The sequence below is a fragment of the Pinus tabuliformis genome, chromosome 9 (genome assembly GCF_031772625.1).
Source record: "Pinus tabuliformis cultivar Carrire ecotype Pingquan chromosome 9, CPIR1, whole genome shotgun sequence".
Classification (NCBI taxonomy): Eukaryota; Viridiplantae; Streptophyta; class Pinopsida; order Pinales; family Pinaceae; genus Pinus; species Pinus tabuliformis.
This window is the reverse complement of record NC_142307.1, coordinates 1774363101-1774379590: the sequence shown is the minus strand read 5'-3', so window position 1 is coordinate 1774379590 and position 16490 is coordinate 1774363101.

Sequence of the window (16490 nt, the reverse complement as noted above, 5' to 3'; positions counted from 1 at the left end):
ATTGAGATTACAGATACTAATCCTCCATTCCCTAAGATATTAGTCATAGTAAAATCACCTGTACACCCTGTGTTAAGGGATAAATTCCCCTAGGGTCTTGGGTTGATACCCTAGCAGATCAAAGGTTATTTACACAGAGAAACACTCATTCCATACAGCCATGAGGCTAATATAAACAAACTATACGAAAAAGGGGTGCACCTGAGGTCCTTCGTCTGAGAAGATCCAGTTTGGGTCCAAACCTTCCTTGAGTTCCTTTTAGTCCTTCAACCTGCAAAACAAACAATTCCAGAAAGTACAACAGTATATTGACCAAGCATCATAAAGAAATCATCTTCATAACATAATGAAAGGTAGTTAGTTATACAATTAAAAAAAACCATTCACATATGAATTATAACATTGACATCATGAACATGAAGAAGATTTATATCAGGAACAAGACAAGTGTTTCTTTTATTATAAACAACTAAAGTACAGAAAGGAATGATTTCACCTGATTCTTCCTTTCATAGGCTCCAAGCGGAACCATCCTCCGATTCGTCCAGTCTCAAGCCTTCAACAAACTCCTTCCATGACTTACTCCATGATCTCTCAAGTAGAAAGACATCATCACACAAGGAAACAAGGGTTTCTTGCAAATGGGGGGAGTGTTGGAAGCACAAGGATCTTCAGACCTGGTCAGGGAAAATCTCAGCAGAGTGATCTTTCTCTCTATCCTCTCCTCCCTTAGGCCTTCCCATTGAAGCCTTTTTATACTTCTCCCAAAGTATTTTTTTAGTTGGGAATTCATTGGGAACAGTTGGGCCACGGGCACTAATAGGTAATCAGCAGGTAAAACCCGTGATCTCCACCCGAAATTAAGGAGTTTTAATTTTTTTGAAGTGTTTTAAGACATATACGTGGGTTGGGTATACATAGACCTGCATACACATGTGTTTAGCTCAGGGAAATGTTGCGTATAGGGAGTAAAACACTGTTTTTTGAATATTTGGACCAGTTCTAGAAGGAGGGGTTGCCCTAGGCCATGAGTGCAACATCACAAACATCAAGAGTGAGATTTGGAGCTATAACACCCTGATTTTGATCTCTTATGGGAATTACAAAATTTATATATCAAAATTCCTCTTGTAAAGTCTATTAGAGAAATACTCATTTATGCCAAAACTTTTAAAGAATTATGTGTTAAGAATCCTGGTAGGAAGCCAAAAGACTCTCCTACAATCCATGTTTTAGGGAAACTATCTGATCTTATCCTGGGATAAAAAACACTTGTTAAATATGATGACCCTGGAAACCCTGTAGGTACCGTCGAGATTTAGGGATAGACTTTCCCAAACAATTAGGTGGACTTGGGAGCAACCATGAATATTATAATAGTTGAAACTTGTGGACTCCTTGGAATAACTAAATTTAAACCAACTCTAACCATGCTGGAACTAGTTGATAGATCTATAGTAAAATCGGAAGGGACATTAGATGATATCATTGTCTCTGTAGATTCTTGAGAATACCTTGTGGATTTTCTAGTCCTCATTCATAAAAACAAACTAGAAGGACACGCTTTGATATTACAAAGACCATGGCTTGCCACTGTAGACACATACATAGGGTATCAAACTGGAAGTATGATCATTACTAAAGGAACAACTATCAATAATCTCATCTTATACCCCATGGCTAAACCCAACATGTCGATTGATGATTTTAGATGTTCCCCACCCGAATATCAGGAAGGTAATTTACGCTCTCCTCTCACTATTTACAAAGCCCTTATCTTTAAAATATAGGCTGAGGATGATGTAATTAATGGATTTATTAATCAATCTTCCATTATCGAGAACCCAACTTGTCAAATTCTAAAAGTCTTTCTTGATAACGAAGCCTGAGGAGATCTGCTAGAGGACTTGAACACTGAACATATACCCACAACTTTTGTTCACAATAGAATTCCTATCGAAATTGAGCTTGGAAAGACCCTGAATATTAATGTCAATCTTAATGACTTTCAATGTGAAACGACGAAGGAAGGAAAAATATAGTGATCATCTATCAAACAATGGTGGCAGTGGATTCTTTCCAGTGCTTCGGCCGAAAGAAGACAGTCGTTGCTGTTACACACTACAAGCGAGGGTGAGGTTTGATCAAGATCAATGGATGCCCTATTGAGCTAATCGAGCCGAAGATTCTCCGCTACAAAGCTTTTGAACCCATTCTTCTGCTGGGCCACCACCGCTTTGCCAGCGTCGATATGAGAATCAGGGTAAAAGGAGGAGGACACACATCGCAGATCTATGCTATTCGACAGAGTATAGCCAAGGCCCTGGTCGCCTTCTAGCAAAAATATGTAGATGAGCAGTCAAAGCAGGAGATCAAAGATATTCTCGTCAAGTACGACAAGACTCTGCTCGTGGCCGATCCCAGGTGCTGCGAGCCCAAGAAGATTGGAGGTCTTGGAAATGGGTATCACCCCACCGACACTATGGCAAGGTCAATATCGTTTTTTCCATATCCTTCCTACACACCCAATCTACTCCAAGATGCGTTTGCAAGGTCACTGCATAGATCTGGATCAGGCGTCCTGACCATGGATGGTAGTCAGCTGCTCAGATCTGCCGTTGAACCAACAGATCAGAAGTCCAGAAGAACAAGAAGCCTTAAAAAAACCTAGATCTGTGGGCATGCAACTGTCAGGCGGCAACCTCAGACGGGCACAAATCTGAAGTAGCTTGCTCTCTTGAACTAGCTAGATCTGCCTGAAGAAACACATGCATTTCAAATCCAATTCAATCTCTCGGGCAAAACGACAATGCAATGGGTACGTGCAACAAATCTCGTGCAGGATCTTTTGCAAAATCTTGAATGCCGGCTGGGGATCCCCTCCTCTTACCTCAGATTGCTATATAAGGGTAAGCAACCTATAAATCCCCTTCCTCTCTCCTCTTACAGCATTCATAAGGATGCTTCTATTGTGGATACCTTTCCTTTAAGAGGTGGTTCCTTTAGGCAGACCTCCTCTGCCCCTTATTTCTCTTATAAAGATGCAGTCCACAAAGACGCTGCCCAACCGCAACCCTCTATGAAAGCAGCCCAACCAGTTGGGGCTCCAAATCCATTTTTGGTAGACAAATCAGAGGAAATTCCTTCCATCAATCTCTCTCATCCTAGGATTGACGATCACTATCAGTTTTTTGTAGAATCCACACTCATATGCAGATTTAATGGGCTCTGGCCTTGCACATCAGATCTATACCAGTGGATCCATACCAATTGGACCTAAAAAAGCGAGATATACTTATGTTCAAAAGGATTCTTCATTGTGGCTTTTGACTTAAATGAAGATTACCAGGAGGCCTTAATGGGAGGCCCTTGGTTCTGGGGCTTGGCTGGGCTTTTTCTCATCCCCTGGTTTCTAGACTTCGACCCTTCTAAAGCTAACATCACCAAGATTCCCATTTGGGTCAGGCTCCCGAATCTTCCGGCGCATATATGGCATATCTTTGTCTTCTTATCCATTACAGACACCTTAGGACGCTACCTGGATGTAGATTCTTCACGGAAGGCAAATGGACTCTACACCTACGGTAGAATTTGTGCAGAAATAAATATTAGCAAAGGACTATCGGATCAGATTAATATCAAGTATGGAGATTTCTACTAGACTCAAACCTTGGATTACGAGAATACAGCCTTTCGGTGCCGCCATTGTCATCAAACGGGGCACCTACAGAATTCTTGTACCCAGTTCCTCGATAAAAAGAAGAATCTGAATCGCAAACCCAAATCTAAAAGCTGGAATCCATGTGTGCCTCCCCCTCCTATGGACGATACAGATTCCTCTAGTTCAGATGAGGAGGAAATTGTAGCAGATGGGCAGAATGTTGAGATTCTGCTGGATGCTCCCTTGGTCGATCCGGCAAACCCCTCCGCCTCTCAGATCTCTCAGAAACGTTCTCATTTATCTTCGTCCTTAGACTCTGATAAGGATATTCTGCCGCTGGGGCAGAATAGTCTACAACTTGTCACGGCTCATCCAAACTCCTTTGGATGGGTCAAAGTAAGCAAGACAAAAGGCAAAAAATGTCGTGTGGCAGTAACTGCCCTCTCAGGGTAGATCTATCTGCTTAGTTCTATCTTTTTGTATTCCCGTGTTTTCTATGGACCTCTCTATGTTTGTCTCTATGGAGCAAGGTGGATAGTATTTCACATTTGGCTCCCTTGCTTATCTGCTTCACTTGCATGCAAGCTTGATTGTACTATACTTTTTTAATCTTAATAGAATTAGTCTTTATTCAAAAAAAAAGAAATGTGAAAGGACGAAACAAATTCTTCAAAAATACAAACAGGATTTTGCATGGGAATATTCAGATATGAAGGGCATCGATCCACAACTATGTACACATCATATCTATATTGATAAATATTCCCGACCCATTCGCCTCAAAGAATACTAAATCCACACCTCAGAGATATAGTAAAACAAGAACTTCAAAAACTTCTTGATGTTAATTTCGTATATCTTATTTCTAATAGTCAGTGGGTTTCACCATTGGTAGTAGTCCCTAAAAATAATGGAAAATGGAGAATTTGTGTCGACTATAGAGAATTAAATAAATCCATGTAGAACGATCATTTTCCCCTTCCATTTGTGGATCAATTTCTTGACACTCTTGCTAGAAATAAATATGTTTCTTTCCTGGATGGGTTCAACAAATATAATCAAATTCAGATTGCCCCTAAAGACCAAGATAAAACCATGTTCACCTGTCCATGGGGAAAATTTGCATATAAAGTCTTACCATTTAGGATGTGCAATGCACAAACCACCTTTCAAAGGGAAATTCTCAGCATTTACTCTGATTTGATTAATGATTTTACGCCTTATGGTAATGATTTTGACCAAGCCTTGCACAATATTGAGAAGGTTCTTGCACGATGTATAACTACCAGGTTGTGCCTCAGTCATGAAAAATGTTATATGATGGTGACATAGGGTATAGTTCTAGGACATTTTATTTCTGCTGTAGGCATTTAGGTGGACCCAACTAAGAATTAGGTAATTCTTAAACTCCCTCCTTGAATGCAGATAGAGGTACGCATTTTCCTTGGTTATGTTGGTTATAATCATCATTTTATAGCAAATTTTCAAAACTTGTGGCACCTCTGTATGTATTGACTGGACATGTGGAATTTGAGTGGACTGATAGATGTGACACTAATTTTGCAGATCTAAAAAGGTTGGTCTCAACAACTCCTATGTTGTGAGGACCAAAATGGAATCTACCATTCCATATATCCTTGGATGCATCAGATACAACGATAGGAGTAGTCCTGAGACGAGAAGAGGACAAAAAACCTTATGTCATTTATTACATCAGAACAAACCTTACAATGGATGAGTTGAATTATATTGTGACAGAAAAAGAATTTTTGGCTGTTATTTATGCCATAAATAAATTTCCCCATTACATAACAAGATATAAAGTTTTTATGTACACTGATCATTATACCATTTGTTATTTAGCCAACAAACTTGTTACCAATGGTAGAATAACTCGTTGCTTATTGTTGCTACAAGAATTCGACATTATTATAAAGGATCAACCAGGAAAATAAAATATTGTTGCAGAATTTTTATCAAGAGTTCTAGTTGGAGTTAATTCTTCCCCATTTGAGGACCAATTACTGGACGGATACTTATTTGATGTAACCATTAAAACACCTTGGTATGCTGATGTAGAAAATTATCTGGCATCCAGGAAATTATCGTCACATTTGTCAATCCGAGAAAAGAAGTTTATTATCCAGTGTAGTGCATAATTTTCATGGATGGATGATTACCTTTTTCATATAGGGGTTGATCTTCAAATTTGAACATGTGTTAGAGAAGATGAAATTTATGATATCCTCAGATCTTGTCATGATGAGCCCTGTGAAGGTAATTTTTCTTATCGAAGAATTGGACACAAGGTACTACAAATGGGCTATTTTTGGCCCACAATATTTAAAGATGCAAAGAAATATGTCCAGAGTTGCGATAGTTGCCAAAGGATGGGTCATCCCATTCAATCTGATGAAAAGCCCCCTCAACTGCAAATTGTATTGGAACTATTCAAAATATGCTAACTGGACTTTGTAGGCCCCTTTAATCCACCTTCAAATCAGAAAGAATACATTCTAGTATGTACAAATTATGTTACTAAATAGGTGGAAGCAGTAGCACTCCCAAGGGACATGGAAGAAGAAATCATCAATTTTATGTTCAAACTATTTGTTCGATATGGGATGCCTCAGGAGCTTGTAATGGATGGGGGATCATAGTTCACTTCTCATAAAATTTTAGCCATGCTCCAAAATTATCATATCAAACAAATAATTAATTTTCCTTACCATCCGAAAGCGAATGGTAGGTGGAAAGAACTAATAAAGTATTAGAGGTGATTTTAACTAAAATAGTATCTATAAATCACTAAGACTGGGATGCCAAGCTTCAAGAAGCCTTATGGGCCTATCGGACAACCTAGTGTAATACTACTGGATGTTCACCTTGTCATATCATTTTTGGCAAGGAGCCCATTATTCTGGTTGAATTCAAAATTAAGACTCTCAAAACTGCCAAGGAAGTCAGATTGGAACTCACGGAAGAACATAAACAACACTTACAACAGCTCAACAAACTAGATGAAATGCGTCTTCTTCCTCTACAATGTATTGTTGTAATTCAACAATAGAGAGCTAGATGGCACGATAGGCTGATCAAAAAGAAAAACTTTCACAAAGGAGATTGGGTACTGCTATATGACTCTAGATTCCAAGACTTTCTAGGTAAACTTCAAACAAGATGGCTTGGCCCTTACAAAATTACCGAAGTCTATGAAAATGGGATAGTATGCCTTACCACAATTGACAATAACAACATTTCGTTCCTTTCCAATGGGCATTGACTCTATCTATACCATCATCCACTCACTCGAGAATCATTTCTTCATGAAATTGATAACGATGCTAATTTGCAAGTTGTAGCTGATAGGGGAAATTTCCCCGCAGTCACAACCAGGTAAATTTTCTAAGAAATCTGCTTTATCTTGTACATAATGTAAATAATTTTCTTTTGTTCTTTATGGTAGATATCTATATATATATATATATATATATATATATATATATATATATATATATAGATATATATATATATATATATATATATATATATATATCGCTAATATTTTTCCCACAATGTTGTTTCCTTAGTCACTGTTCTTGTTTCCTTAGTCATAGTTGTTTTTTCCTTAGTCACAACAATTGTTTCCTTAGTTACAATTGTTGTTTCCTTTATCACAACTGTTGTTTCCCAAGTTATAGTTGCCATTTCCTTAGTTACAGTTGTTGTTTCCTTTATCACAACTGTTGTTTCCTTTAACTACAACCACTGATTTTTGACATGCAATTATCATTTCCTAGCTTAGTAATGTCTTTATTTCCTTAGGGAAAGGAATATTTTCTTAGTCTTCCCTTCATATGATGGTGGAAAACTAACTTGTTTGATGGTTATCATTGGAGAATATTTTATGAGAAATCATTATCAGAATTCTGAAATTTCCATGATTCTTGATCCTTTTTAGTATTGTAAGAAAAATTACAAAATTTCTCATAATGCATTCCTCTCATCACCACTTAAGGAGCATATTTTCACTCCAATATTTAAAGATTAAACGATCATAAGTTTTGAGGAAAAAATTAGCAAGCTAGAAAAGTAATTACTATAATACTTTTTACACCATCCCTAACTCTTAAGGAGTTGACATGCCACCCCATTTACTGAGTAATTTACTAAGATTAATAAAAATCACAATCTAATAGAGGATAGGAGGTCTCATCACGAGCCAACCTACCATGATCATAGGATCTAGTGGAGTGACATTACCATTTCTGGTCACCAAGCTAGGGTAATGGCCTTTGGCCTTTAAGTCAAAGGACAAGAGGTATCATCACGAGTTAGCTTGTTCACCTCATTAGCTCTAGTGAATGGAATTGTTGCTAACTAGTTACCATGATAGAACAATGGCCTTCTATAAATTCTTATATATGAAAAAAAAAATTTGAAATTTCCTTGGTAAATGGGACAATGGCATCTCAAAGGATTAAAAATACAACCTTGTCAAGGCTAAGGAGGACGAGGCTGGACAACATAATCATACCATGTCTAGTGTGAAACCCACGACCTTTAGCAAAAGAATCATACCATGCCTGGTGTCAAACCCATGACCCTGCATGCTTTCACAAATCTATAAGTAAGTACTCAACATACTATTATGAATAGCGTAGAGAGTAATTTAAGTCAATGAGGTGGAGGTAATGGTAGCAGTGGAATTGGTCAAGCAGTAGGAGGAACATCATAAGGTACTTAGGATCAGTTCGGTGTGTAGGTAGGTGTTGGCATGAAAATGATAGCAGGGTTGAGACCCTGGGTTTTGGCAGAAGGGGCCAACAAGGCTTCGCGTTAGTCTAGAGAAACATTGCCATTTTCACCTTACTTGAAGAGGGTAAGGAGTCTCACCTGAGGCATGTCACAACTGAAGTTATATGAGGGTGGATTTAGGCACTAGAGGAGTCATATCAAATAAAAGAGACCAAAATATAATAACTTAGCATATACATTAACAGAATCACATTGACATACTCATACCATATCATGAAACTATATAACAAGATGCATTCATTAAAATTTTTAAAGAGTCAACACAAAGCTTAAGAACACAAGGTGGATCTGAACCATCTCTTCCATTAACATAACATAAAGTGGTACATAATGCTCAAGGCTCGATCATCAATAACATGAGTAACATAACCAACATAATCAATACAGACAAACCATGGAGTTGTTCACATTCCTCCACAACACAGGAAGACTATAACTATCATAGGTTCACTCGAATGACTAACAAACCTCCTTCTCTCTTTCTTATTATTTTTATCCTCATCCATGTGCTCAGATTGCCAATTTTTCCTTCATCCTACTCGATGCCTTCATTCTCGGCTGCCTTTCTTATCTCCTTGCTCGATTTTCTCTGCTTCTTCCTTCCACCTTTCTGCAACTACCAGTCATTTTCCAATTTATATTCTTCCCTTGCCTGTCAACTCTGCAACTCCAACTGTCGTCCCAACCACTTTTCATTGGCTTCTTTCTCCACAAAATCTCAAAACAAAGGCCCCAACAGGCCTCGACCATAGTCCATTGACTTGTCTCTAAGTCAATCTTCCCTTGGTGTTGTCGGTGCTGTTGGAACGGTTGAAATTTCTACTGGTGCCTCTCCTATTACTCCTGTGGGTGTTTTTGTTGGCGTTGTTGTTGCTTCTTGTTGGCCTTGTTTTCCAAGTGAAGGAACCAAATCTAGTATGACAACAATTGTGGCCTGGTAGAATCAGGTGTAGTCACCAAGTGTTGATTGCGAGGGTCCAATAATTGCCTCGACTTGCTTGATGAACTCTCTCACCACACTAGAATTTGGCTGGACTGGTCGATTTCTCAATACAGAAGCCTGATGTTCTTCCATTTCATCACTGAGCTCTCGCAGGGTGTTAACATGAGTGTCAACCGATGGTCAGAGATCACGGATCTTTTGTTTTGTCTTCACCAACTCGTCCTTGATTTTCTGTACATAGACTTATAGAGAGGCTACCTCTGCTTCGAACTTCTTATGTTGATCTTTGTCCTTGGAGCTCATGATGTCAGTGAGGAGATACTAAATTTATTGTCGGAGTAGGTAGACAGGTCGATTTTTCTTTGCCAGACTGTTGGACTAGTCATGGGCTTGTTGCATCAGTATGTACCCATCATTTGAAGCATCAAAAATAGAGGCTTTTAGAGTGGAAGAAACAGTGATCTTGTATATAGGCTATGGAAGGATCAGGCCGTGCCTTCCTTGCAGCGTCGAGGCTCTGTCTAAGTTCTCTATTGGTAGATATCAGCCCAGTGCATGTAGCTTCGATGTGGTCGTAGAATTAGACTAGGGTGCAAGAAGAAAATTCCTCCATAGCTTCAATGTCTGCATCAGCAATGGTCGCATAGAGAATTTGGAACTTCGTAGTTATAATTTCAACATGTGTCTGTAGTTTTTCATTACTTTGGTAGAGCTGATCTCTTTTAGGTGTAAGGATGATGATTTTCTTCTTTTTCTCCTCATGACCGGTGACAAGGTCATTGTGAATTTGTTCCACATGTTGCACAACTTTCTGCACGAAACTAAACAACTATGTTGATGACAAATTCTGGAGGTTATCTTGCTATATAGTGGATGGATGTGGGAATCTGCTCTGTAAAGGTTTCCAACTTGAAACAAACTTATCGGAATGGCCTTGGGGCGAGGTGGCTTGCTATGAGGGTTCTGCAAATTGGGTCATTGCAAGGATAGAAACTAGCTCTAGAAAAACAAATAAATTTAAAGAAAAGGGGGCCACAAAGGGCTCGATAGTTGTAATGAGTGGTTGTGAGGTGGTGGGAATTATGCTCAGTAGTGGGCCCAAATCTAATAATAAGGATATCAAGGAGGTGGTGATGTTTTCTCCACTAGGGGGTGACATGGTGGACTAAATGATAGAGTCAACCTCCATATCCATTTTTCCTAGCCATTCCCTAGAGGGAATGGTATCTGAAAGGGTTGCAGAAGTGGATGTTGTGTGTGGGGATGGATCTCACGGGATCAATGAAATGATGGAGGTGTAAGTTGGGAGTTATTCTACAATTGGGGAGGTCGAAGTGGTCTAAGGTCCCTCGATTGTTAGGTCAACTATTGGCCTTACAGGGTCTCCCTTTTGCTTCTTGGATGCAGCTGGAGGCTTGGCGCTTTTTGTTTTCCTAGGTTTGGGAATGGCTGGCTTGGACTGCGAATGAGGTCCTACATGTGGTATGGAAATAGCAAGGGGTGTGGTGACCAGAGGATTCTGCTGCATAAATACTTGTAATTCAACATAGTTAGGACCAAAACCTGATGAGTTGGTTAATCTCATAGTGGTTTTCTTGAGCAAGCTCATTTGCTTCTTCATTTGAGTTTAAATCAGCTTCAATTCGTACTCCACCAATTGCTTGTTAGTGTCCATGATTTTTCATATTCCAGGTTTCTGCAATCTTCATATTTGTGTAAATCATCTTCTAGATTCATCTTGCATAAGGTTTGTTGTTATGATTGACGTTTTGAACCAGCAACAGTGGTTCATCATCAGGGTGAGAAATATTTATGGAAGACTGGTGTATTATTTAGATCAATAAATAGATGTTTGAGATGCACAACCCACAGTAACCTTAAGGATTATCAATATGAATCTATGCATCTTTTTAAGAATGTAATATCAGTCTTCCTTTTCACTAGGGGCAGTCTGTATCATTCAAATCTGCGAACCTTTTTCATTATATCCCTTCCATATTGGGTGAGTATTTCATATTTCAGGTTTCTGCGATCTTCATACTTGTGTAAATCATCTTCCGGATTCATCTCACATTAGGTTTGTTGTTATGATCGACATTTCGAACCAGCAACGGTGGTTCATCATCAGGATGAGAAAGATTTATGGAAGACTGGTCTATTATTTAGATCAATAAATAGATGTTTGAGATGCACAGCCGACAGGAATCTCTACATCTTTTTAAGAATGTAAGATCAATCTTCCTTTTCATTAAGAGTAGTCTGTATCGTTCAAATCTGCGAACTTTTTTCATTATATCCCTTCCGTATTGGGTGAGTATTTCATATTTAAGGTTTCTTCGATCTTCATATTTGTGTAAATCATCTTCCATATTCATCTTGCATTAGGTTTGTTGTTATGATCGATGTTTTGAACCAACAACGGTGGTTCATCATCATGGTAAAGGTTGTGGTACCATCCCACCAAATAAGTATAATTACTTTCCTTTAATATTGCATGCAACTCCTGACCATGACTCGACCTTTGCATGGAACGCTTCATATGATAGTGCGAATTTATGGGCCCACATCTGGAAGGTGTGTGGGTGAACACAGTGTGAAATCATGAAGGTTTTCCCATGAGTGACCCCAAACCAGATTGATGCTGAGTATTCATCGAGAATTAACCTGGGATTATTTCAGTGGCTCTTATCACCTCAAGCATCTTAACGTACCATCCTCGAAAATAAGCTTCATTGATTTCCTTTCTTCTTGGGTCTCTGATTTCCTTTATGGAGTATACAAGAGAACTAAGGGTTGGTCGTCTGAGATTGGCACCAGGTCCCTTCCCTCTAGTGGGTACAACTTCCACATCACCATAATCATCACCAGATAGCCATAGATGAAGTTATTTATTTGCTTATAAAAATATTCGTGGGCCTTAAACAAATCATTTAGTAGAAATGCACACAAGTTTAGTTCGGTGCCCCCTCCACAATGCTCCGTAATTGATATTGTGTCTAGTGTGCAGTAATTCCTTGAAAAATGGCGCATCAACTTCCCTGCAATGATGTAGTAGGAAAATTTAATATGTTCCTTGTTGATGTGGTTGAATTTTTCTCCCTTCCCACCTCTCTTGGTTTTGTACTTGGCATACTAGTCAACATCTCCTTCCTTCTTTTCTCCTTTTTAGTTCATCTAGAATGGCATTGAAACTGCATCCCTCGTTCTTGATAAACCTGTGAGCCACTGAATATCAACTGCATGAATTGGGGCCAGAGAAACCTTCTATGCATCTGGCTGATCAAAATTTTAGTGCACTACATTGCAATGAGAGTCGTGCCCAAAATGGGAAAACTCCTCAAATTTAACAGTGTTGAACGCTGAATTCCCTTGAATGTGACCTTAGCCTTGACTTTTGTTGTCTCATCCTCCTTTGTGATCATTTCTCTATATATTTCCTACTTCAGGGCCAAAAATTAAAAATAATCTAACAAATAATTGTCGACGACTCTGGCCTTATCGTATTTGCCATAGAATGGTTTTGTAATTGAAATCCCATCATCTAACCCGTCTTCAATAATGGAAAGAATTGGCTGTGTCATAATGGAACATTGCTGGTAGACTAAAATCACTGCATGTTGCTAACGAATTCTTGGGCGACAACGCTAAGAGCTTGACTGTGACTTGAGTGACTCTATCACCTTAGCTTCAAACTCTGAGAAATTATGCATATCCATGCAAAATAAGTAGACCAACTCGATACGACATTTCTGACAAGACTCGCTAACTAATTACTAAAAGAACTTTCCCTATGAAGACTCGAACATGTTAATCCGTCGTTGGTTGAGTTGGACCTAACTTGGCTGACGTAATTCTAGAAAAGACAAGGTGGATTGGATGGGTAATTATGCTAGCATAATGGAAGATGTTTAGGAATTATTCTTTTTTTATAGTGGGAAATATTTTACGGAAAATCTGGGCTAACAACAATATTATTGTCTAATTATTATGGAAAAGACTCCTAGCATGTGTGAATTAGCCCCCCTTACCACAATCGGCTGCGGTGTGGTGACATGGAAGCCACAACTGAACTTGATATACCAAATTTGTTTATTGAAAATAATTTGACAACTTGCCAATTGACTAACTAAACTCGTTCAATCAACTAACTGACTCCTACTGAATTTTCCTAATCCTATCTATGATCTCTTTTTAGAAACCCAATGAATGTTGAGTTCCAATATTTGATTTGTTAAAGGGTTTCAAGTGTGTGCCATTCATCCAACCTGCTAGAAATAATCGATGCGTGAGCTTGACAATGCTACACTCCCTGATCTCTACAAATATGAACAACCCTAGCCAATGCATCTACAACTTGCCCAGAAAATTCTCGAACTTGTTGTCATATAATAAAACATGCCCCATGACTGTGAAGGTTTTTTTCTTGATGTTTATGTCATGCCATGCTTTTTATCTTTTCTGCTCGACTGACTGGTGAAAATATGCTAGGAACCTTGCCTCATCCAGTTTCAATAGCTCCTCCAATCTCTTCTGGAGTGATGTTTCTTTTGCCATTCTTGTGGTCTGGGTGATGAATATGCTTGGGATTATGAACTATGTTAGCACAATGAATTCTCATCCATAGACCAATTGGAATGGTGTCTGTTTGTGTAGTCTCTTCATTGTTTTGTGGTATGCCCATAGCGTGGTTGATACCCTTTCATCACAATCATTCCTATTTGCTGAACACACCTTAGTTAATCCTTTTTCAATTATTTTGTTGAATGCCTTTATAGTTCCATTGGCTTGTGAGTCATATGGGCTTCTCTTGTGATGTTGTATCATGAAGTTCTACAACAGAGAAGCAAATGTTTCATTGATGAAGTGAGTTCCTTGATCTCTTGTCAGGATCTTGGGGCACCCAAACCTTGAGATGATATTTTCAAATATAAACCTTGCAGCTATGTTTTCTATGTAGTCCTTCACCGAAGCTGCCTCAACCCATATTGTGAGATATTCTATCACTGTGATTATGTACCTGGCCTGAGTGTGACACACCAGTGGATTGATCAGACCTATGAAATCAATTGCCCATTTTTCAAATATTTGTAAGGAACGTATGGGTTGGAATGGGATCTTGTCGCGATGTGATGGTTTCCCAACACTTTCACACACATAAAATCCCTTAGTGTACTCTTTGGCATCCTTATAGATTATTGGCCACCATAGACCTCCCTGCAATACCTTCCATGCAGTGTCTTTCCATCCTACGTGGCCCCCCACAACTCCTGAGCGGCATTCCCATAAGACGTCTTGTTGGCCATGGTGGAGAATAAATCACCACAATACCTTATCTAACCCTAGTTTATATAGGTTCCCTACAATTAGATGGTAATCAGCGTCTCGCATGACCATGTATCTTTTTTGCATGGTTGTGTACTCCTTCGGACATTTCCCTGTGGCTAGGAACATTGCGATCTCTTCTAAATAATCTGGTATTTCTTCCACTCGGAATAAATCAATGTCAAGTAGATGGTCATCCAGGGACCCCCCACTTTCTCCCAATTCCAATATTGAAAGGTGATTAGTCCCAACGTTTAACCGACCTGGTTTGATGATTACTTCAAAAGTAAATTCCTAAAACAATAGCAACCATCTGCAAATTCTACCCTCTAGTACACGCTTTTTGACCAGGTATTTCAATGTGGAGTGGTCTGTAAAGAACTTAAACGGGCCCCCAAGTAAGTAGTGTCTGCAATTTCGAAGAGAGTAGACCATAGCTAGTGCTTCCCTCTCTGTTGTGGTGTAATTATTTTCTATAGTTGATAATTTCCTGGTGGTGAAATAGAATGGATGCTCAAAGCTTCCTTCTCCTAGCTATGCCAATATTGCTCCCAAAGAAATCCTGGATGCGTCAATATGGACATGGAATTTCTAATTCCAATCGGGATAGACTAAAATTGGAGCACTTGCTAGCCTCTCTTTCAGTATGTTCAATGTGGCTTGACACTCCTCCGACCATGCTAATTCTTATGCCTTCCTTAATAACTTCTCCATAGGTGGAGTGATGGAGGTGTAACTGTGGATGAATCTTTTGTAGTATCTATTTTTCCCTAATGTCGATCTGAGATACTTAACATTGGTCGGTGGGTCCATGTTGATGATTGCTACAACCTTGGTAGGATCTACACATACCCCATCCTTGCGCACAATATGGCTTAGAAATGTGTGAAATAGAGCTGAAAATATGCATTTCTTTAGATTAAAAGATATCTGTAATTATCTCCAGTGATCAAACATTATCCTGAGTATGCTTGAGTGTTTCTTTAGCAGATTGTATACTATCGAGTGATCCATGTATACCTCCAAGATCCTGTCGATGTATTCTTTGAATGATGCAATAAAAATTCTAGATAATACTGCAGGCACATTCTTTAGACCAAATGGCATCACATGGTAGGTATATGACCCCCATTTTATAGTAAAAATGGTTTTATTGTTGTCTTCTTAAGCTATTCTAACTTGATGGTAACCCAAGAACCCGTCTGTGAAGGAATATGCTTCATTCCCCGCGACATTGTCTAGGACCTCATCATTTAATGGTGGGGAATGGGTCATGCACACAAGAATTATTAAGGCTATGATGGTATACATAGACTCTTTCTTTGTGTCTTCCTTTTTGTTCTGTATTACTATCGGACTGACCCATTCTTCCTCTTCCATTGGGAAAATAATTGCCGCTGCTAGCATTTTGTCTATTTCTTTCTTTACCTTCTCTTTGACCCTTGAGTTCAACTTGTATGGCCTGTGCTTCACTGAGTTTGTATCAAGCTTCATCACAATTTTCATTTCTCCTATGTCTCCCTTAATTCCCTTTAGCTCCACAACTGATGAGGGAAATACATCTTCATACTCCCTTAGGAAACCGACGATTTCTTTTGTTGTTTGTTCATCCCAATAGTATCTGATTGGTCAACTTAGGTTTGTCCTCCGTGCCAATGTTGTTCTTCCACAAATTCACTTGGAGAAAGTGTGGAGCATCCATTTTGGGTCTCTCCTATATATCTCTCTCCCCTTCAGTTTCATGAA